Genomic DNA, 22803 nt, shown 5'->3' with positions numbered 1-22803 from the left:
TTCATTCAAAATAGATGCCTCTAAAAATCATATTATAGCCAATCGAACACAACTAATAAAGGCATTCATATTACAGCACGGTTATAATGACACACACATCATGAATAGAAAATGGGGGACCCTGATGTAAACAAGACGAAAGTCTTTCTCTGGTCTGCATCCCCTTAACAATTGTATGTATTGAGCTGTACTGTACTGTACCCATTCTGCAATCTGTTATTAAACTTTTCAATCAATCAATCAAACCACCAACGCCAAACAGTGGTCAACGAACGGTCTTTATTAGTATTTTGAGCTGTCCAGGCAGAATTGCAGCAATGGTCTTAGGGAGCCGTTGATATCTGACATCACTGTGTACAAGTCAGCCTTTTATTTATCCCATAACACCGGTTGTGTCTTCTTGGTTCGGCAGCGCCTCAGTGAACAATCTCCCGTGAAGTTTCTCAGAGTTCCGCTCGGCTTAGTCCATTATTTCACATCCCATGGGGGGTGTTTCATGACCATATATGGATAATCATGCACGAGCATTGACGGTAGAACAAAGAGGTATTTATCAACACGGAGGAGCGTATAGGACCTGTGTACGCACGGTTGATAAATCCCGTTTTCTTTGTGCGTGCACACATTCAAAATTCTGTGCTTACGTATGAAAATAGAATACTTTCTAAGAAAAATTGATAAATGAGGGCCCTGGGGCCCTATTCCTCGTACCTGGTTCAACTAAGTCGATCAAAAGTCCCTTTATCCAGATTTAATTGACCCGATGTTTGAATCCGCGCTTTCCCTGTTCCTCGAACACTGATTCAGTCTCGTTAATTCGAACCAGACTTGATACTCAGGATAATTGCGCGCGGCCGCCTCACCTGAAAAGACAGCAGATGTCGATCGCAGAAATCCTGATTTTCTAACGGCATTGATTGATTGATTGATTTAAAACTTTATTAACAGATTGCAGAATGGGTACAATATAGTACGGCTCAATAGCCTCGCCGTCAAGTTAAATGCATAATCTATAGGCAAATTCTAAGTCCCTCATTACCCCAATCAATCAGATTATATTTCTTTAAATGTGCCTGCTGGCAGTATACTTAATGGAATGAATAATCGAATGAGATCTATTGCTAGCTAAAATAATTAGTTCAACTCTTTCAGAATAAGTAGATACAAACAAGCCCAAAGAGTATCTAATTGATACGAATTAATAGATACTTATGAGGATATCTGTACTGTATGCGCTCGGCTTAGGTATCATGTATTTTATATATAAATACATGGTTCCCAAAATTGTCAAGGCGCGACCCGAAATAACGTGTCAGAGAGGCTTGGAGGGAGGCTATACACAGTTTCACTATTAATCAGGTTTTAATCTGTTTCGGACATCATCCATACATGCATTTAATTGATTAACCTTTGGTTTATACCAGTGACACCTCATTGAACACGCTTGAACAGATAGATGCATTTTCTCAAATTCATTAATGTCAACAGCTCATTCAATTTCTCAAATCCGTCAAACAGCGCATCTCATCAGACATTTTAATCCCAGTTACAATATCACAATAACGTGTGAGTGACAGTGATACAATTAAACAATCCACAGATTCAGATTCCTCGTAATTCATAATCCACAGTCCACGCATAAAGACGCTTCAATTTATGCTTGAATACAACACAATCCGGGCGCTCCGTTAAGCAAATACACCCACAGCCGAGAATATGAAACTAATCAGAGCCAAACGCCCGATAGGTTTCATTCATTAAAAATATCCCAGCGGGATTCACATTTGCAATGCTCTGCGTTATTAAAATAAACACTTGTGTGTCGCGACGCGCGAGCGCCATATCCGTATAAATATGACGTGCATTATTTAGGACAAAGTAAATCTATAGGCTGATTATGATTTATTATCAGCATTTTAGGTCTATTATTTTACATTTCAAAAGCCCCCTCTAGAAAAACGAAGCACAAAAACATAATTTTGGTATATAGAATGGTATAATGATTTCTAGACTGTGAGAATTATTTCAGGAAGGGAGCTGCATTTCTTTGCGAGGGTGTGGCCATGCAGGTTATCGAGCTAACTGAACTAAACCCTGCCCTCGACCAGGTTCAAACTTTTTGATATGTTGCCATAGCGATTTAGACAATCCGACGTCGGGGAACGGAAAGGTCTGGCTTAAGTCAAGCTATGCTGAAAATTATCCGGCTAACTCAGTTAGCCAGGTACGAGGAACAGGGCCCTGGGCTTGGGTAGATATCCGAAGGGTCTTGGCAGTGGCTCCCCTTAATTTAGCTCATATTTCCTTTTATTTTACTCAACCACTTTATTGTATTATCTGTCTGTCAATGTCTGTCCGCTGTAACGTCCAAAGCAAATTCCTTGTATGTGAAAAGTAGTTTGGCAATAAAGACCTTTCTGATTCTGATTGTGGTTCTGAAGTACCCCTCCCACATTGTGCGAAATCAAACACACATGCACTTTCTTTGTTAGCCCCGATGATAGACACATGTTTGTTTTCGCTCTCCTGTGTAGTCGTGAAGATCCCCAGATGTTCCTTTTCAATTGCTCCTCACATGCAAATAAATACAGCTTGACAGCAACAATAGCCTGCTGTCGTGAGCTGTCACTGTGAGAGTGGCTGGGTGTAGAACACTCATAATGAGAGGGGGAGTGTGTGAAGAGAATAGCTGATAACTGTGCCATGATGCTGAGCTATTTTCTTTATCAATCTATCCATCTTGCTTTTCGACTCTTTCATACAATGTATTTGATGCTCTGCGAAGCTCGTTTAGTGATAGGTTTTTGAGATGCTCTACTGAGCGATTGAGAAGGTCCTTTGTTCCTTCTGCAGTAAACATGTTTAACGAACACCGCTAGCTCTGTGTTGAGAGGCTCTCTTCTTCTCTTCTTTTTACTGTGTTATGTAACTTGTACTGTATGTACTTGTTTCTTGTTTGTGTATTTGTATTCGCTCTGGTGGCAAACCATGTTTCTCCTCTGGGATTCAGAATAAACCATACCATACCATAGCTGGCCGCTCCTTCTCTCTCTGCCTCCATCTCTCTTTCTTCTCTCCCACTGTGCTTTGCATCCCTACATCCACTCGCTAGTCCATTCATCTCTCTCTACTTCTGCAGCCCATGTCTGTCTAAGCAGCGAGGAGTCTCTTCACAAACTCTGCCTAAAAGAAGGCACCATGGAGCATGAGGGTTGTAACTGAGGGGTACAATTCCCTGACTGTATTGATAAGTATGGTATCATTAAACCACTACCGCTTTATGTACTTTAACTACTGGCCATACAGTACACGATATCTAAATATGATGAACACTTTCCACAATGAAATCGGTTCCAGTCAAAGGTAATAATCAAATATTTAATGGAGCAAAAGGTACATAGAATATTTATCTTACATTTATCATTTGAATGCACTTGTAAGGCAAATGAGTACTCGTAGGCAAATCAACACTGAATGTCCAATCTCTGGTTACGCAGGAAGCAAGTATACAACCTGGCTCTTAGGGAATTACATCTGTGGTACACTTAATGATATAGCGGGATATTCTGGAGGGGGTCCTCCCGGTTGTAAGCCGGTAGGGGGGGTAGGAGAGCCGTCGGTAGTAGACCGTCTGGTCAACGATATCTATGGAGACTTCAAGTACAGAAGACAGTGCAATAGACTCTTGATCCGCAGATGAATACACCTTGGTTCTCTTGTAGGCTGTAGCTCCACAATGAAGAAGAAGCTAGGCGACCTCAGTCTCTCTGAGCGCCGACTCAACTTGACTCCTCTCGGGGGTAAATCCAACACTCACAGGCGTCGGCGATTATCCGCTCCACAAATCACAGTACCAAAGCAAATATATATTCCAGCCGCATAGGGCTCAGCAGTCGTCGGGTAGGTAATCCAGTGTACATGTCCCTCGGTCCTCGCCTAGATCTCCTCGGATGAAAGCGCCATGTGGTCGGCCCAGCCTGGATAAGACTCTAGATAACACGAGGAAGCGTTGGAGATGCTGGTCACTTTAGAACTCTAACCGCACGATGCACCATACACGATAGACTATTATTACTTGATAGAAATATGTCGCACTCGACGGTACAGTGCCAAACTCTGACAATTCAGTTATTAATTCGCACGAGGTCTCAATGCTATTCTAAGGCCAAACAGGCCATACTTCACCGCACGTCGTATCGTGGGTGAGGCTTCACGTTCTGTTACTAAGTTGGGAAGAAGGGTAAGGGACTTCTACATTTACTTGCGCCATATTTATATGCACGGTGAACAAATAGTGCCACTCTCATTTCGGTAGCCGTATCCCTGAGCGGAGCCGGGGCTAGTACGGACATGTCTCGTCGGTACCTTTGAACTTGACGCCAGGGGCTGGTCCCCTGGCGCCTGGTCCTTTGTCCAATAAGAGAATGAACTATTATGGGCTATAGTAGGCTAAAGGGATATTCCGTGCATATGTACAAGGAATATACAAGGGATATCAAACGACATACAAATACTATTCAATATATATCCATAAATAAATATATATATTCGGTTTAATCTGATCCTTCGTAACAGCCGCCCCCTAATTAGTCCCACCTAATTAGCTAAGCAGAGACAGATTAACCGCACTGTCCACTACTCAATGTCCGCTGTGAGGGTCAGTCAGTTCACAAAGTCATGGGGTCATGGTCGTCATCGATAGTATCGGGGAGCCTTGGCAGTTCTATTAGCCTCGCCACGGGTCGGGTGTAGGTCCGCCCTTGGACGAGCACTTCAGCTGCTCGGACCTTTCCATCGGCACCGGTGATCACTTTGCTTACGCGGCCAGCCGGCCACATAGCTCGGGGTAGTGACTGGTCGATAATCATGACGACTGTTCCTTCTGTCAAATTGTCTCTCTCTTTCACCCATTTCTGGCGGGTCTGTAGAGACGGTAGGTAGTGGAGTAGGAAGCTGTTCCAAAACTTGTCAGCCAATACTTGACTGTACCTCCACATTCTTCGGCCGTTCGCTTCTTCAGGCCTGTACATTGTCTGGGGTAGCGCGGGGTCCAGCCGCACCATCAAGAGTGTGTTGGGGGTGACTGGGTCGACATCTGCTACATCACTTGAGACGTAACCGAGGGGCTTTGAGTTCAATACTCCCTCGATCTCCGTGAGGACTGTCATTAAGACTTCTTCCGCCACGGTCTGGGCCCCAAGCACGGCGTACAGGGCTGTCTTTATAGAACGTACTTCTCGTTCCCAAGTTCCACCGAAGTGAGGTGCGTTCGGGGGATTAAACTGGAAGTCAATCTGGGATGGAGCGAGGTGGGTCTTAAGTTCTGGGCCCATAGCTTGGAAGCTCTCTCTCAGCTCTCTTTCTCCGCCTTTGAAGTTTGTCCCGTGATCAGACAATAATGTAGACGGTTTTCCTTTCCGTGATGTGAATCTTCGGAAGGCCATAAGGAATGAGTCTGTGCTCATGGTTGGAAGGAGTTCGATATGTATCACTCTGGTGGTCATGCATTTGAATACAATACCCCACCGCTTCTCGGTTCCTCTTCCTTTCTTTATATACAGCGGGCCGAAACAGTCCATACCGGTGGAGTGAAAAGGCTTGTCGCCGAGTCGGAGGCGACAGGGAGGTAGGTCAGCCATCCGGGGTATACTGGGCTGGGCTCGCCACTTACGACAGTCTAGACAGGTTCGCTGGAAGCGCTGCACTGCTTCTCTCCCTTGCAGTATCCAATAACGACGTCTGATCTCCGCGAAGACTCTCTCTGCCCCTGCGTGGTGCACATCCTCGTCGTATTTCTTTATGATCAGCTCTGTGACCTTGTGTCGGCTGTTCAAGACTATCGGGTACTTGACGTCATCCGGTAAGTCTGGGGCTCTCCGCAGACGACCACCCACTCTGATGAGACTATGGGCGTCGCTCTCGGGGGCTAGGTGGAGCAGTCTGCTGTCTGATGGGACTGGCTTTGCTCCCTGTAGACAGTCTAGCTCATCGGGGAACGAGTCTCTCTGGGCTCGTTGTAGTAGAAGAAGTTCTGCTTCTTCGTAGTCAGCTGCTGAAATGTCAGTCGTGGGCTGAACCTCTGGGTGGTGCCACAGAAATGTCTTTAGCTGCGCACTCTGTAGGGTGAGGCAATCGTCTATGTCGGGGTCTGTGGAGACGAGTGTGTTCAATCCACAGAACATAGGTTTCTTGTTTTCGGCCTCCTCTTTACTCGCCTCCCGTGGGGTGGGTGTAGGCCACTCTTCTTCGGGGAGCTTGAGAAACTCTGGTCCGTCACTGTAGAGGTTGTGACGGGTGAGGTCATCCAGGGACATTCCCCGGGTGATGACGTCAGCTGGGTTGTGTTTGGTGTCCACATACCTCCAGCTCGCTACTTCTGTTAACTCTTGAATCTCGGTGACTCTGACTCCCACAAAGACCTTGTATCTGCACGAATCAGACCGGATCCATGTGAGTACTGTCGTGGAGTCTGACCACAAGATTGTTCTTTGCACCGTGATGGTGAGTTCATGTTGGATTAACGTGGCGAGCTGCGCTCCTGCTAGGGCTGCGCAGAGCTCTAGACGCGGGATAGATTGTTGCTTTCGTGGGGCTATTCTTGAGCGAGCCAGGATGAAAGCAGTATGTATTTCTCCTCCCCGAACCGTAGGCTACTTCGGAGGCGTCGCTGAATACGTGCAGGTCCATCTTGCATGTCTCTGGCCTCACTGTGGGTGGGAAGTAGCTGCGGCGTATGTTAACACCTGGGAGTGAGCGGAGTTCCGTCTCCCACTCTCTCCATGTGGATGCAAGGTGTTCGGGTATGGGATCGTCCCAGCCCTGGTCCTTGTCCCATAGCGCTCTTACAATCATCTTTGCCCTGGTGGTGTAAGGTAGAATACATCCCAACGGGTCATATTGTCTGGCGAGTGTTCTGTATACACTCCGTCTGGTGGTCGGTATTGCCGTCGACCTTCCCTGCTCCTTGGTCAGGGGTTTGTGTCTATAATGGAGCGAGTCTGTTTTGAAGCGCCAGACTAGTCCTAGTGTCATTTCTTGGGCTTCTCCTGGGATGGTCGCCATCCAGGTGTCGCTGCTCGCTGCCTTGTCCTCGGGGGAGAGGCTGCGCAATACTTGCGGGTCGCTGCTGGCCCACCGCCTGAGATCAAAGCCGCCTTTGATCAGGGAGGCGCGGAGCTTGAGTAGAAGAGCCTCGGCTTGGTCTGGCGTCGAGACGCTTTGTAAACAGTTGTCCACGTAGAAACTATTTGTCACACTTTGTCGGACCTCTTCATCTGCTGCTGGGTCCTCTGCGACGTGTTTTTGTAGTGCAAACGTAGCACAGCATGGGCTGCATGTGGTTCCGAAAGGGAGGACTTCCCATTGATAGATGGCTGGGTGCTCATCTCCGATCCTCTCTCTCCATAGGAACCGCAGCAGGGGCTTGTCCTCCTCCACTAGTCTCACCTGCAGGAACATCCCTTTGATGTCGCCGCTGATAGCCACCTTGTCCTGGCGGAAGCGTAGTAGCACGCCTAGTAGAGAGGGGCCGAGTGTTGGGCCGGGCAAGAGCTCTTTATTCAGATTTTGTGATCCGATCTGGTAGCTGCAGTTAAACACAATACGATCCTTGCCGTTGTGGTGGACCTTGTGGTGCGGCACGTACCATGATTCGGTCGTCTGATCGGCCTCTTTAATGTCAATTTTCTTTATGTGTCCCGCTGTGATTAGCTTGTTAATCTCAGCGCGGTACACAGTCTCTTGAGCGGGGTCTTTGGCTAGGCGCCGCTCTGTGTTCAATAGATACCGCTCCGTCGCTTCTTTTGTGGCGTGAAAGGTGGGCATTCCCTCTCGCCTCAGGAGTGGAGTTGCGTATCTCATCACTCCGTTGACTGTGACTCTCTTTGTCCCTTGCTCGAGGAGGGCTATAGCGTAAATATCTTCCTTAGAACGAATGTCTTTCTTTTCGTTCTTAAAGGGCATTGTCTCTAGTGTCCATAGCCTCTCGACATGCTGCAGGAGAGTGGTGTCTTCTTCTGTCACTCTGGAGTGGAGGCAGCTAGTGGCTGCTGTTCGGTTAAGAGACTTGGCGAGGGGGCCTTGTAATGTCCATCCTAGGCGGGTCTCGACTGCTGCAGGACAACCTCTGGGTCCTGTATAGACCCGGTCTATCGGGACTATGAGGTCTGCATGGTCGGAGCCTATCAGCAGGGTCGGGGTGGCACCGTCTATGAGCGGGATAGGTAGTTGACGCAGGTGCACATATTTATCCATCAGCTTGGCGATGGGGTAGGTGTACTGCGATAGTCCTATTTCTTGGCTGGTGAAAGCATTAGTAATCCTATACCGTCTCTCTGGCTGCCCGCTTGCTGCGATAGTGAAGGAGACATTCTCGCCCTTTATCGTCTTTAGATCTCTTCTTATTGTCCGAATCGTCATCTGGTTTTCGCTCCCCCGCAGCCCCAGCTGGGCCGCAGCGGACGCGAGGAGAAGGGTCTTCTCTGACCCGTCATCAAGGACGGCGTAAGTGTCCATGACCTTATCTTGGTAACTCAGTGTTACGCGGACCACCTTTAAGAGCACCTGGGCGCCCCCGCTGCTAGCGGGGTCAATGTACATAACACTTGCCTTTGTGCTGCTGGGTGGTGCAGGCTTTCTTCTGTTACTGTCGTGTAGGACATCTAGGTGGGCTCCGTCACACCGACTACACCTCTTCTTTAGGCGGCACTCGGCTGCCATGTGACTACGCGCACATCGGTAACAGCGCCTGTTGGACTTTATCCAGTGACTCACTTCTTCAGCGGTCATCTTCTTGAACAGGTCACATTGTGACAACCAGTGTTCCCTTTCGCAGTACGGGCACACCATCTTCCACTTCTCTTTCATCGAGGGGGTACTGTGGTTCTTGCTGCTCGGTACTGATTCTGATTGGTGCATGACAGTCACCAATCTTCAGCCATCGTTTGCTCTCCTAGGTCCCTCTCTGGAGCTTGGTGTGCTCCGCACGAACGTATCCAACCGTAGGCTGCTGACTTCTCTCGCCAGGAAGTCGGCTAGGTCTAGGAGGGATGGCTCGGGACCGTTAGGATCACGGTGGTCTCTTTGCCGCCTGAAGCGCTCCTGTCGGGCGGGCGGCAGCTTCTCTAAAATCCTCTCGACATTCGAGTTTGCGTATAGTTCGTGCATACCCTTTTCTCGTTGCGCCCCCAGCATCCCTACCAGGGATTGTACTTTGATGGACAGGTCGTCTAGTGAGCGATTGTCTGTTGCTGGGGGTAGGCGGTCAATATGCCTTATCTCTTGTATTACGTAATCCCATATACGTCCATATCTTTGGTCTAGTGCTGCTAGAGCCGCGGTGTATGGGGTCGTAGAGGTGGCATAAGCTAGCGCTATGTTGTGCGCTCTGGGCACTTTCAGGTGCTTCAATAGGATAGCATACTTGTGGCGTTCATCAGCTACATCCACCATCATTGTCTCTAAGCACATCCGTAGCTCCGTATACTGTGCTCGGTTCTCATGGGTGAAGTCTGGAAACGTCGGTGTGCCAATGTAGGACGCCGTGGATGGCTGGCACATCGGTGAGCGTTGGAAGAGAGGCCTCCTAGGCTGGTCTCCTCTTACGCCTCTCGGTGGGCTGGTACCGGCAGGGTACCATGGCCCGCAGGTCCAGGTGCTATTCCTCGGGACTGGTCGTGCGTCATGCTCACCCGTGAATAGAGTCGGGGGTCTGTAGCGCAGAGCCGCGGGGGTATAGCCTGGGCTGTACTGGACCTCCTGGTCCTGTGGAGTACTGTGCTGCTGTCGGGCTTGACTCTCCTCCTCTCCCTCTTCTTCCTCTGTCAGGTCATCTAGATCCTGTAGTCGTCTATTTAGCCTCTCCGCGGTGTACGCCGTTCCTTCCTTGTAGCTGGGTCTCACTGGGACCAGTCGGGGAAGGAGTTCGGAGGGGGGTATAGGCTCTCTCTGGTGGTCGGGCTCAGGGTCGCTTAATCGGTTAGGGGAGGGTGCCCTTGACCCGTGTCTTGACGAGGCCCTGGAACCCCTTGTGGAGGGAGGGGGTGTTGCCCTGGCGATCAGCTGCTCCATTAGCTGCGCTTGTAATCGGTCGCGCTCGGCTTCGCGCTTGGTGAGAGCGATGTCGCGCTCTGCTTCTCTTTGGGCACCGGCAGCGGCACGCTGGGTCTCGGCCCGGTCTCTTGCCATATTCTCTTCCGTCTGAAGGCGTCTCATCTCCAGACGTATACGCTCTTCGTCGCTCCGTTGCTGCGCTTGAATGCGTTCTCTTTCCATGGTAGAATGTTCGCGCTCACTAAGCGTCTGTGCTTGGAGCCGATCGCGCTCTGTGGAGGCTGCTAGGCTGGCGAGGAACGCCTGTGCCAGCATCTTGTCCGCCTCGCTGGGGGAAGACGCTGGTTGAGGTGATCCGCTCCTGGCAGTACTCGTTGGGGATGCGTTCTCCTGCGGGGAGTCCTGGAGCTCTATCTCCTCGGCGCTCTCCTCATCTTGTTCCGTGCAGAGTTCCATCTCTGGAGGGTTGTCTTCCTCCCGGAGCTCTTCGGGGACTACTTCTTCGGTCTTGGCGGGGGGTAAAGTCGTGTCAGTTCCCTCCTGGTCCCCACCGTGAGCTTGGTCAGTTACATTAGAACCCACTAGGGCCTCTGTGGTCGGGGTATCCTGGTTGATAGGGTCGGACATAATTTTACTTTCTACTTTTACCGCGTTTATTCCCTGACTGTATTGATAAGTATGGTATCATTAAACCACTACCGCTTTATGTACTTTAACTACTGGCCATACAGTACACGATATCTAAATACGATGAACACTTTCCACAATGAAATCGGTTCCAGTCAAAGGTAATAATCAAATATTTAATGGAGCAAAAGGTACATAGAATATTTATCTTACATTTATCATTTGAATGCACTTGTAAGGCAAATGAGTACTCGTAGGCAAATCAACACTGAATGTCCAATCTCTGGTTACGCAGGAAGCAAGTATACAACCTGGCTCTTAGGGAATTACATCTATGGTACACTTAATGATATAGCGGGATATTCTGGAGGGGGTCCTCCCGGTTGTAAGCCGGTAGGGGGGGTAGGAGAGCCGTCGGTAGTAGACCGTCTGGTCAACGATATCTATGGAGACTTCAAGTACAGAAGACAGTGCAATAGACTCTTGATCCGCAGATGAATACACCTTGGTTCTCTTGTAGGCTGTAGCTCCACAATGAAGAAGAAGCTAGGCGACCTCAGTCTCTCTGAGCGCCGACTCAACTTGACTCCTCTCGGGGGTAAATCCAACACTCACAGGCGTCGGCGATTATCCGCTCCACAAATCACAGTACCAAAGCAAATATATATTCCAGCCGCATAGGGCTCAGCAGTCGTCGGGTAGGTAATCCAGTGTACATGTCCCTCGGTCCTCGCCTAGATCTCCTCGGATGAAAGCGCCATGTGGTCGGCCCAGCCTGGATAAGACTCTAGATAACACGAGGAAGCGTTGGAGATGCTGGTCACTTTAGAACTCTAACCGCACGATGCACCATACACGATAGACTATTATTACTTGATAGAAATACGTCGCACTCGACGGTACAGTGCCAAACTCTGACAATTCAGTTATTAATTCGCACGAGGTCTCAATGCTATTCTAAGGCCAAACAGGCCATACTTCACCGCACGTCGTATCGTGGGTGAGGCTTCACGTTCTGTTACTAAGTTGGGAAGAAGGGTAAGGGACTTCTACATTTACTTGCGCCATATTTATATGCACGGTGAACAAATAGTGCCACTCTCATTTCGGTAGCCGTATCCCTGAGCGGAGCCGGGGCTAGTACGGACATGTCTCGTCGGTACCTTTGAACTTGACGACAGGGGCTGGTCCCCTGGCGCCTGGTCCTTTGTCCAATAAGAGAATGAACTATTATGGGCTATAGTAGGCTAAAGGGATATTCCGTGCATATGTACAAGGAATATACAAGGGATATCAAACGACATACAAATACTATTCAATATATATCCATAAATAAATATATATATTCGGTTTAATCTGATCCTTCGTAACAAGGGTCATATTGCTTCTTTTATAAGAATACGAATACGAAATAATACTTTTAGTGCTTCTCAAGTAGAAGTACTGGTAAAAGTATGAGTACTTGTCTAGAAAATTACTCAAGTAAAAATAATTGAATATAGCAATTCTATAAAAGTAGCCTACAAGTAGACTTTTGTGTTACTCTTTAGTGGTTAGGTTATCATGATGACTTTGCGCATGTTCCAATATCATTCCCCCCAAACGACTAGAGGCGCGGCAAATTGGAAATATTTTGATAAGGCAATACGAGTCTGAAGCCCCTTTTTCATCAGACCAACAAAGATACACTTAACTGCAAGAATGACTGTGTTTACTGTAAATGAGAGACCTCATTGTACTCAGTAAAAATAGATGCTTATGCTTTTACTCCAGTAGAAGTAAGTATACAAGCTTTTGAAGATGTTCAAAAAGTCGTTTTTACCATAATCTATTCAATAAAAATAAAAAACAAACTACTGTAATTAGTTATTTTCCACCTCTGTCTGTCGTCTCTGCTGTTTGGGACCAATCCTGTGTCAGAATGAGATGCTGGTTGCTGTTCTAGCTGTTAGTTTGAGAGATGAGGCTGGATACAAAGTGCAGCGGCAGGTATAGGAACAAAGAGACAAGTACAGTGACTAAACTATAGCCCTTCATTGCTGTTTGAGGAAGATGTGCAGAACGCTTAAAAACACACGGCCTCTGTTTGTGTTTAGTCCGTCTAGTTTGTGTTTAGTCTGTCTTGTTTGTGTTTAGTCTGTGTTATTTGTGCTTAGTCTGTCTTGTTTGTGTTTAGTCTGTGTTATTTGTGCTTAGTCTGTCTTGTGTTCATGTTTTCTATGGCACTGAGAAGCAGGTGCGACATCTTAAATGGGGACATATTATGTATCTTTTCAACAACTTTATTTTACTTATTTTAATCTGTGTTTTGTTTTAAATCTATATTTAAACTATATCTTGGACATATTATGTATCTTTTCAACAACTTTATTTTACTTCTTTTAATCTGTGTTTTGTTTTAAATCTATATTTAAACTATATCTTGGACATATTATGTATCTTTTCAACAACTTTATTTTACTTCTTTGAATCTGTGTTTTGTTTTAAATAAAAATTTAAAATAAATCTAAATCAAATTTGAATAATAACTTTTCTAGCACCTCTTTCTTCCCTTGTCTTGAGTTTTTCACATTTCACATTTTACATTAATTATTGTCTTCCCTGCCTTCATACCCCCCACCACTGTACATATCGTGCAGTCCAATATTGTGTGTTGTATTGTTTCTTATATTTTAACTTTTGTTGTTTATATTGTCTATGTCTATATATATTGTATATAGCTACACTGTGGGAATGCGGGGAACATAATTTAAACTTTCTGTATGTCTTGCACAAATAGAGAATAGACAAAGTTGACTTTGACTTGATTAAAATAGATAAATTAATACAAAATAAAGATGTATCTTGACTTCTTTTTTTCTATCTTCCATATAACTAGACATTTCCTCAGTGTTAGGGAAAAAACAAACAGATAGGTTATAATTGCATTGCTCTTTAAAAGTAGATCTTTTGAGGAAGTCTTGGAAAAAGATCTTTTTCAGTTATAAACATTGAAGTATAATTGCATGGGACAACTGATATTGCCGCTCCAATGTGTTCTTCTTCCCCATGCTCACTTATTTATAGATCATCAGCAGTCAAAATAAATGAATAGAAATGAATGCACTGTAGTGGCCGTGGGTATCACAATCACTATAATTTGCACACCATCTCAGTCTTCAGTATTCGTAACAGTATCCCTGTTCTCAAAAGAGAGCGAAGGAATTCTTCCACGGTGGCATAAGATGAGGAAAATACTCCTGGATGGAATTAGCCGATCCGAAAGTCGTTGAATAATACCTCAGAGACTCCATTTGTTGCTCTATCTTATGAACTGTGTTGTATGAATAGACAGAGCTCGAGGCAGGATAGTAGACACAGTGCCTACACACGATCACAACAGGGAACGCCGTCTCCTTTCTGACTACGCGTTTTACGTCTACACTTTCAAAGGCAAACTATTGTGAATCAGCCCGGACAGAAAATGACAGGCGCAGTTGCCTACGGTGGGTTTGAGGCACACAGGCTCACGAAAGAAGCAGGCACGTCTATTTTGGGGTTAACCTCTTACTCACACAATCCCTGTGAAGCCTCACATGTGGGGCTAAGATTTTAGAAGGGTGTTTGGAGGGTATTCTAAGGACGCTGTAAATTAGCTTGAATTTATTTATTGGAGGCCAATGCAGCATATGAAGCAAGACATGTGGGGTCCGAGAACCCCCATGGGTCCCTGCAGGGGTTCCAGGGGATCAACCGGCAAATTTCACTATTATTTTGAACATTTCTTTTACAGAAACAGAACCATCTTTCCTTTAAGTAGCAGGTAAATGATCATTGAAGCAGTTTTCTTATCAGTTTTGGACTATGGTGATATAATTTATAGACTGTAGTCTATCACAGGGTTTTACTCTTTCTCATGTTATCCTTTGGATCCTTGTTGTGTGTTTTTAATCCATCAATAAAATAAAATAAAATCACTCTGCCCTCAGGTTCTTTACTGTTGACATGTACTGTATGATTACCATTGCCAAGATTCAAGATTCCTTTATTGCCACACAACCAGGTTGGTCGTATTGTGATCGGTACAGAGTGTATTGAGCTCTACAGTACATAAAACTGGAACATAGATACATGCAACATACAATACATAATACAGCACAACATGACACAATAAATACATACAGCACAGCACAGCATAACATGTCTCCTGTATGATGAGGTTGGTTGGTCTTCTCTTGGCCTATCGTTTTTATTTGTTTATATACAAAGCCCTTATTGGTAAGCTACCACCTTACATCACAGTGTTGTAGGATTGGAACTTTGGTCCCTATCTGACTCAATCAAATGACTGGCTTGTGCTTAAGGTTCCTCAAGCTTATTCTGACCTTGGACCTTGACCTTATCAGCCTTTTCTGCTGATGCTCCTGACTCAGGGAACATCCTTAAACGCACTTTAAAGATCAATACTCTTCCAACCTGTATGCACAGATCAAAGCCACGGTCACTAACCGCTGGGTATTAGGCTGTAACTATTTAAGCCGATTTTCTTTGTTTTTATCTTGTATTTTAGGTGATGTCCCCTGTTTTTATCTTTTTGCGTTACTACTTTTTATTCTGTCTTAAACTGAATTGTTACTCGTCATCATTGGATATGAGTTTTAAATAAAGGTTTGATGATGATGATGATGATGATGATGATGATGATGATGATGATGATGATGATGATGATGATGATGATGATGATGATGATGATTAGCCGAAGGAGTGGCTATTCTGATCTTTTCCTTTCTCCACTGTTTCTGGATTCTGGATTTAATCACATCTAACAATCAAAATCTTCACAGATGGGGGGACCTGAGGCCCAGCCTAATGTGGATCAGTTTGGGGGTCCTTGACGTGAAAAAGAGAACCACTGTCCTACATTACCAAAACCTCCTTTCATTAGTGGGCTATAGACGTATCACTGTGCTTTTTATACACAACCCATCCTGTGCTCTATCCTGAAAGTTTGAAATTCAGAAGATTGGAACAAAGCAACCATTGTTTTGTACATGTGAATGGAAGAGACAACGGTTGCTATGTGCAAAACAACGGTTGCTATGTGTTGATACATTTGAAATATATAAACAGAAGCATAATCATTTGGTTTCTTGTTGCTAGATCTAGAAAGCAAGTCAGAGTAGAACAGTAATAGTGTGCTTTTCCACTGTTTTACCTACTCACAGAAATTAGGCATTTTCTTCTGAAAGTGGTTACCAATGGTTAAAGGCTGCCATGCTGGAAGAAAGATAATTAGTTAAGTAGGCCTATTCCATAAAATGCCTCTATTTAAACTCTACGTCTACTGTACTTATATGGAAACTCAGCCAATATCAGTTTTTTCAGAGTTATATTATATCAGATATATTCCAAGATAGGTTCAGATGTAGTGTATAATATGTAAATAGTATGTGAAGAGTATCAATGAAGGGCATTCATGAATTGAACAACCTTGCTCGAATTGCTGGATTAGGACTTCGGATTCACAAGGATGTCCTTCCATGGCTATTGCATTTCAATTGAATGGGCTGTAGAAAATGGTATATGTCTATTATGCATCTCACAACACTGTGGCGTTTGGGTGGTTCACAATTACTGTAGACTACATGATAGAGATGAATAAGGAACACAATAACCCCGGGAATTTTCATTTAGATAACAGAGCCCACCAGCAAAGACATTCAACAGAACAAGAGCTACAGTAGCTTGCTTGCCAGGGCTGCTTGTTAGGATGATATACACGTGGGTCATTAGGAGAGAAAGAAAGCTGGACAAACAGACAGTCAGTGAAAATTGCCTCTTAAAGATAAAATCTGTAATAATAACCATCAAACAGCCCCACCTGGTATTGCACTTTTTTCTTTACAGAATGAGGTGTTGTCCCAAAACTGAGATTTTTTTTAAATAATATTTACAATTTTCTCATGTGTGCATTATGCCTTTTTCTGCAGTTCAAGCTTTGACAAGAACCCTCCCTCCCTTGAAACGAGACATTCAGAATTGCAGCCACAATTTCCGTATTTACACTTGAATACACTTCATGTATTCCCTCTGTAATTATTTTCTAGCCATAGTGGTTTGGGGTCTTTGATATGTTGGTACCACGTCCCAGTTTGGCTCTAGTGCAGGTTGTGTGGCTTATTTGGGACTTATAGTTTTTGTGACCTTTGGGAGCAATTTAATTAAATACAAATATGAATATCTAATTTTCTCTAGCAGTAGATTTAGACAGCAAGTGTTTCATAGGCCTTGGCAGTATAGCTTGTTAGCAGCAAAATACTAAGAAAATACATGTCACAACCCAAAACAATACCAAATGTGAAACTACTGTTGCTGTCAACATTGGCAGAGTATGCCTCAGAACCAGATTTGAAGCTAGTTATCAATTTCGCTGATGTATCTCTGATACTTCACCAAAAAGCAACGCTGATTTATTTTGCACATAATCTCACACACATCCAAAAACGTGTGTTGTGTTCATTATATCGCAATGAAATGATGTAGATCAAGAAAATAGCAATACCTTATAGGATGATATTACATTTTTTTTATAAAAAAATTATTATTGAGAGTGGAGTACAACCCAACACAAAACAAAATTATCCTATATTATGGTGGTAACACACATCTGTAAATAGCATTAGACAACTCTGTTTGTTGTCTTTACATTTACATTACATTATAGCAGGGTTAGATTTTTTTATTTAATTAAATTTTCAGATAATTGTTGAAGAAGTGCGTCTTTAGTCGACGGCGAAAGATTGGGGGGGTTTCTGCTGTCCTAACTGTGTTGGGCAGTTCATTCCACCATTGTGGGGAGAAAAGGTGGCTTTTCCTTGATCGGGTCTGAGACGCCCAGAAGATGCAGAGCGTAGGGGTCTTGAGGGTGTGTAGTTAGAGGTAGCGGGAGCGGTTCCCTTTGCAGCACGGTATGCCAGGTCGAGGGCCTTGAAGCGGATTTGTGCGGCAATGGGGAGCCAGTGCAGGTCCCTAAGAAGTGGGGTGACATGGGCTGACTTCGGTAGGTTTGAGATCAGGCGGGCCGCTGCGTTCTGAATGAGTTGAAGAGGCTTGGTGGCAGTGGTCGGAAGGCCAGCAAGCAGTGCGTTGCAGTAGTCGAGGCGGGAGATGACTGTTGATTGGACGAGGAGTTGGGTGGCTTCTTTTGTCAGGAAGGGGTGGATCCTTCTGACGTTGCTCAGGAGGAATCTGCAGGTTCTGGTTGTCGCTGCGATGTGAGCGGAGAAGTTCAACTGGTCGTCGAGGACAACACCAAGGTTCTTGGCGATCGGGCATGCGGTCACAGCTGTATTCTCGACTGTGATGGAAAGGTCGGTCAGGGGGGAGGATTTGACCGGCAGATGGAGCAATTCTGTTTTGCTTAGGTTCAGTTTGAAGTGGTTGGTCGTCATCCAGGCGGAGATGTCGGACAGACAGGCTGAGATTCGCTCAGAGACGTGGATATCTGAGGGAGGGAAGAAGAGGAAGAGTTGAGTATCATCGGCATAGCAATGATACGAGAAGGCATGAAAGGTGATAATGTTACCCAGAGATTTAGTGTAGAGGGAGAAGAGAAGGGGTCCTACTGTAGGACCGAGCCCTGGGGGACAGGGTCCCTCTCCATGACACTTGGTAGGAGCGGTCATTGAGGTATGATGTCAGCCATGTCAGCGCAGAGCCAGCCACTCCCATTCCTGTAATAATAATAATAATAATAATAATAATAATAATAATAATAATAATAATAATAATAATAATAATAATAATAACTTTATTTGTATAGCACCTTTCATACAGGGGATTGCAGTTCTCTCCAGTTTTTGCAAATTAGCAGTAATAATAATATACGTACTTATTGTATATTACTGTTGCACTTTACCGTTACATTTGCGCTCTGGTTGGATGCCAAACTTATTTTCATTGTACTGTACTTGTGCTGTATAATGACAATTAGGGATGTCTGATATTATCGGCCCACCGATATTATCGGCCGATATCGGAAAATATCTGTATCGGTTTTCAAAGAAAATAAAAATAAAAAAAATTATTTTCTTTTTTTTACATTTCTATAACCTTTATTTACCCAGGCAAGCAAGTAAGAACAAATTCTGATTTTATTTATTGTCAAAAGTATGCATAATGTGTTAATTCCACAACAAGAGATATGTAATGTTAATTACCTGAAATTATAAAAATGTTGGGGGGGGGGGGGGGGACCCTGCATATATCGGTATCGGTTGATATCGGTTAATATCGGTATCGGAAATTAAGAGTTGGACAATATCGGTATATCGGTATCGGTAAAAAAGCCAATATCAAGCATCGCTAATGACAATACATTTGAATGTAATCTATAGGAACTCAAGATGACACACTTGTTTAACTGCTTCCAGATGTGAGTTCATTCCTCTGGTATTTAGATTTCAGAGGTCTAGAAGGAGATACTGTAGGATAATATCCTGGGTCGTATGGGGAGCAGGTCTAGAAGGAGATACAGTAGGATAATACCCCCATGGGTCGTATGGGGAGCAGGTCTAGAAGGAGATACTTTCTAATAGGTCGGGTGGGGGGGGGGGACTGTACATTGGAGGTGGTTGTGGGGGGGGGGGGGGGGGGGTGGGGGGGTGCGTAGGCGGGGTTGGGTAGGTGGGGGGGGGAACTGTACATTGGAGGGGGTTGGGTTTGGACATTTACAGGGGCCAGTTTCGAATTGCAGTCTCACGTAGGTGCTCTGGTTTTGAAAGTGGGTAGTGATTCACATTCCTTTACAGCTGTGGGTAGGGCGTTCCACATTGATGTGGCATAATTGCGAAACGTGTTTAGTCCCTTGGTTGAGCCGAATCTGGGTTTAACATGATTTGTGGAGCTCCCTCTGGTGTTGTGGTCGTGGTATTCACTGACCTTTGGGAAGTATTTTGACATGTACATGGGTACCTTAGTGGTGTAGTGTATCTTGTAGACCAGGCCCATTGCAAGTTGCTGTACTCTGTCGTCTACTCTAAGCCATCCTAGGTTGTCAAAGTGGGCAGGGGTGAGGTGGGTTCTAGGAGTAAGGTCAAGCAGTAGTCTGACCAGTTTGTTTTGTGATGTTTGTAATTTTGTTTTTAGTGCCTTTGAGGTGCTTTGGTACCATGAGGTGCAAGCATAGTCGTAGTACCCTTGAATGAGTGCTCCTGTTAGAGTCTTCAAGGTATTCTTGTTTACCAGAGAGGAGATCCGGTACAAGAATCTAGTTTGTTGGTTGACTTAGTTTTATTACATTGGATGCCATTTTGTCACAGGAAAGATTTGCCTCTAGGATGGAACCCAGGTACTGTAGGTAATTTCATCTTTCCTTTTCCTTGTCACCTTCACCTAATATGTTTTCATCTGGTCAGGTGCGCTGTCACCTAATATGTTTTCATCTGGTCAGGTGCGCTGTCACCTAATATGTTTTAGATCTGTGTTTGGTTAGGTGTGCCGTCACGCGTCACCTAATATCATCTGTCTGGTCAGGTGCGCCGTCACCGAATATGTAATTGTTTGCATCTGTCTGGTCAGGTGCGCCGTCACCGAATATGTAATTTTTTGCATCTGTGTCTGGTCAGGTGCGCCGTCACCTAATGTTAATATGTTTTCATCTGTGTCCACTGACTACTGACACACACAGTGGGGGATGTTTTAAAAATATAATTTAATATATTATATAATATAATAATTTGTGCTTCACCAACAAATTTGGTCAGCAGCCGCCACTGATTGAATAGGTTAGAAATGGTTCAGTCTTTTTTTGTAAATGTCAACAATGGTATACTGTTGTTGCGTGTTTGCTAGTGTCCAACCGTCAAACCGACGCAAGTAAAGTGAGAATATAGTTCTCCTTGCATTGTATCTGAACATGCTATAAGAATAATGTGTAAATGCAAATTTTTTTAATGTTTAGGTCCAGGAACTTTTTAAGGCAGACTGAGACGGTGTGTTGTGTAATACTGAGCAAGTGAGTGTGTGGGTGTCCTTTTTTTTCTCTTCTTCTTACATCCTGCTTTGGTGCACCAACTCATCTGTCACAGAGACCATTATTCAGGTGTGCAGCAGAATTTCATGACGTACTAACTCTGTGAGTCGTGACCATGGTCTGCTGGGTATACTTCCATGCTGTCTGCCCAGTCTGGAATAATGAAAAGAATTGCAGGCAAGTCGGTTTTGTGTATATATCAGCACAGATAGATTATTAATATTATTATTATATACAGTATATAGTATACACATAATGTTTTTCTGACTTTTAGATCTCATTGTAATCACAAGGGCACTTCTTAGAGAGGTGCGACACCTGCCCTACAGCTTTGACCTGTAAATCTATACCCTCCTGTCGTCAATATTGAGGAAAATAATAGCGACTAGACTGAGGAGACCCATTATAATAACACGGTGTAGTCTGAGTAGTATTAACATAGAAAATCCAAAGGAGACTAACCGAGTTCTAATCACCTCCTGTAATTCGTCACCTGAGCTATAAAGTGGGCTTAACATCTAGTATCTTTGGTATTGAGTAGTGCCTCAGGCCTGGTCCCAATCTACAGTACAACCAGTCGGAACCCTCATCTGTCACCAACCTGGGTTTGTGCCGTCGAGCTGTGACTGACCTGCATCTTTGACCTGGGTTTGACCTGGGTTTGACCTGGGTTTGACCTGAGTTTGACCTTGGTTTGACCTGGGTTTGACCTGGGTTTGATCTGGGTTTGACCTGGGTTTGACCTGGGTTTGATCTGGGTTTGATCTGAGTTTGACCTGGGTTTGACCTGGGTTTGACCTGGGTTTGACCTGAGTTTGTGCAATCATGCTGTGACTCATTTGACTGTCAACTGTAAAGATTGATCCTCATTGGATGATAATCGGACAGATGTGCAAAGAAACACACAGACACAGACAAACATGCATACATACACACACACACACACACACACACACACACACACACACACACACACACACACACACACACACACACACACACACACACACACACACACACACACACACACACACACACACACACACACACACACACACACACACTGTACAAATATGTGCACACAAACATGCACATACATACACACACACCAGTGCAAGTTAGACAACAACAACAACTACAGCAACAACAACTCTTTATATAGTTAGATGATGACAACACTCATACATCTGGGGACTCAAACCTCTCTCAGTAATGGTTCATTATCAGCCAGCGTCTCGCTAAGTGTTGACCCAGTAATGAGTTATTTTGCACTCCCACGTTCAGATCTACTTGTCTGTGTGACAGTGTGAAAGACACTCAAAGAGCAGGGAGCTGTCCACTGAGGCAGTGCACATATCTGCAATGCAGGATTTCAACCTGGATTTCAAGGATTATAAGAAACATAACCTTGCTCTGCCTTCTGAAAGTTGTTGAAACATATCGTCTCTGCCTTCATATATAATTACCATACTCATTTAATTGTTTATGCTATTTTAGATTACTGGTTGTCCAGCCATACTTTCACTTTAATTGCATTTAAATCCTTTATTTATACTCGAAAGGCAATTGAGGTTTCCCTAATTTAGAGTCACATCAAGTTTACATACAGAAATAAGTAATCATAGATACAGCCTATAAAATCACACAACATGTAAAACCACAACAATAAGACCACAAGACTAGGGTAGACAAAAGCAAGGGATAATAGTCAATTAAAACACGTACAACTTGACAGGCCTAGGGCAGATTTTCTATGCTTCCAATGTGGATTTACTGCCATGTGTTTTACTCAGAGGTGGGTCGCTAGGGCCAGCAAAGCCTTCTCTAGATTATCAATTGTCATTATATTTATTTATAATATAGCCTATATTTTCATTAATGTTATATGTATTTTACAAAATTAATTCATCAGTCTATTAACATAATTTCATTGCTCTCCCCCTCAGTTGCGCTGCCTCCAGTGCAGCTCATATACAGTACATTTGAGCTTTTATCCAATCAGATTTTCCACCTGTGCTGTCTCCGGGTAACATAAATCTACACTGAGGCCTTCAGGATTTCAAGTGAATCCCCTCTGCTTTTGAAACAAAATTTTATGGGGAGATATTGTTGAT

Source organism: Notolepis coatsorum (genome assembly GCF_963971535.1).
Source record: "Notolepis coatsorum genome assembly, chromosome: 6".
NCBI classification, from domain to species: domain Eukaryota; kingdom Metazoa; phylum Chordata; class Actinopteri; order Aulopiformes; family Paralepididae; genus Notolepis; species Notolepis coatsorum.
The sequence above is the reverse complement of the archived record's forward strand: the minus strand, read 5'-3'. Positions refer to the sequence as shown.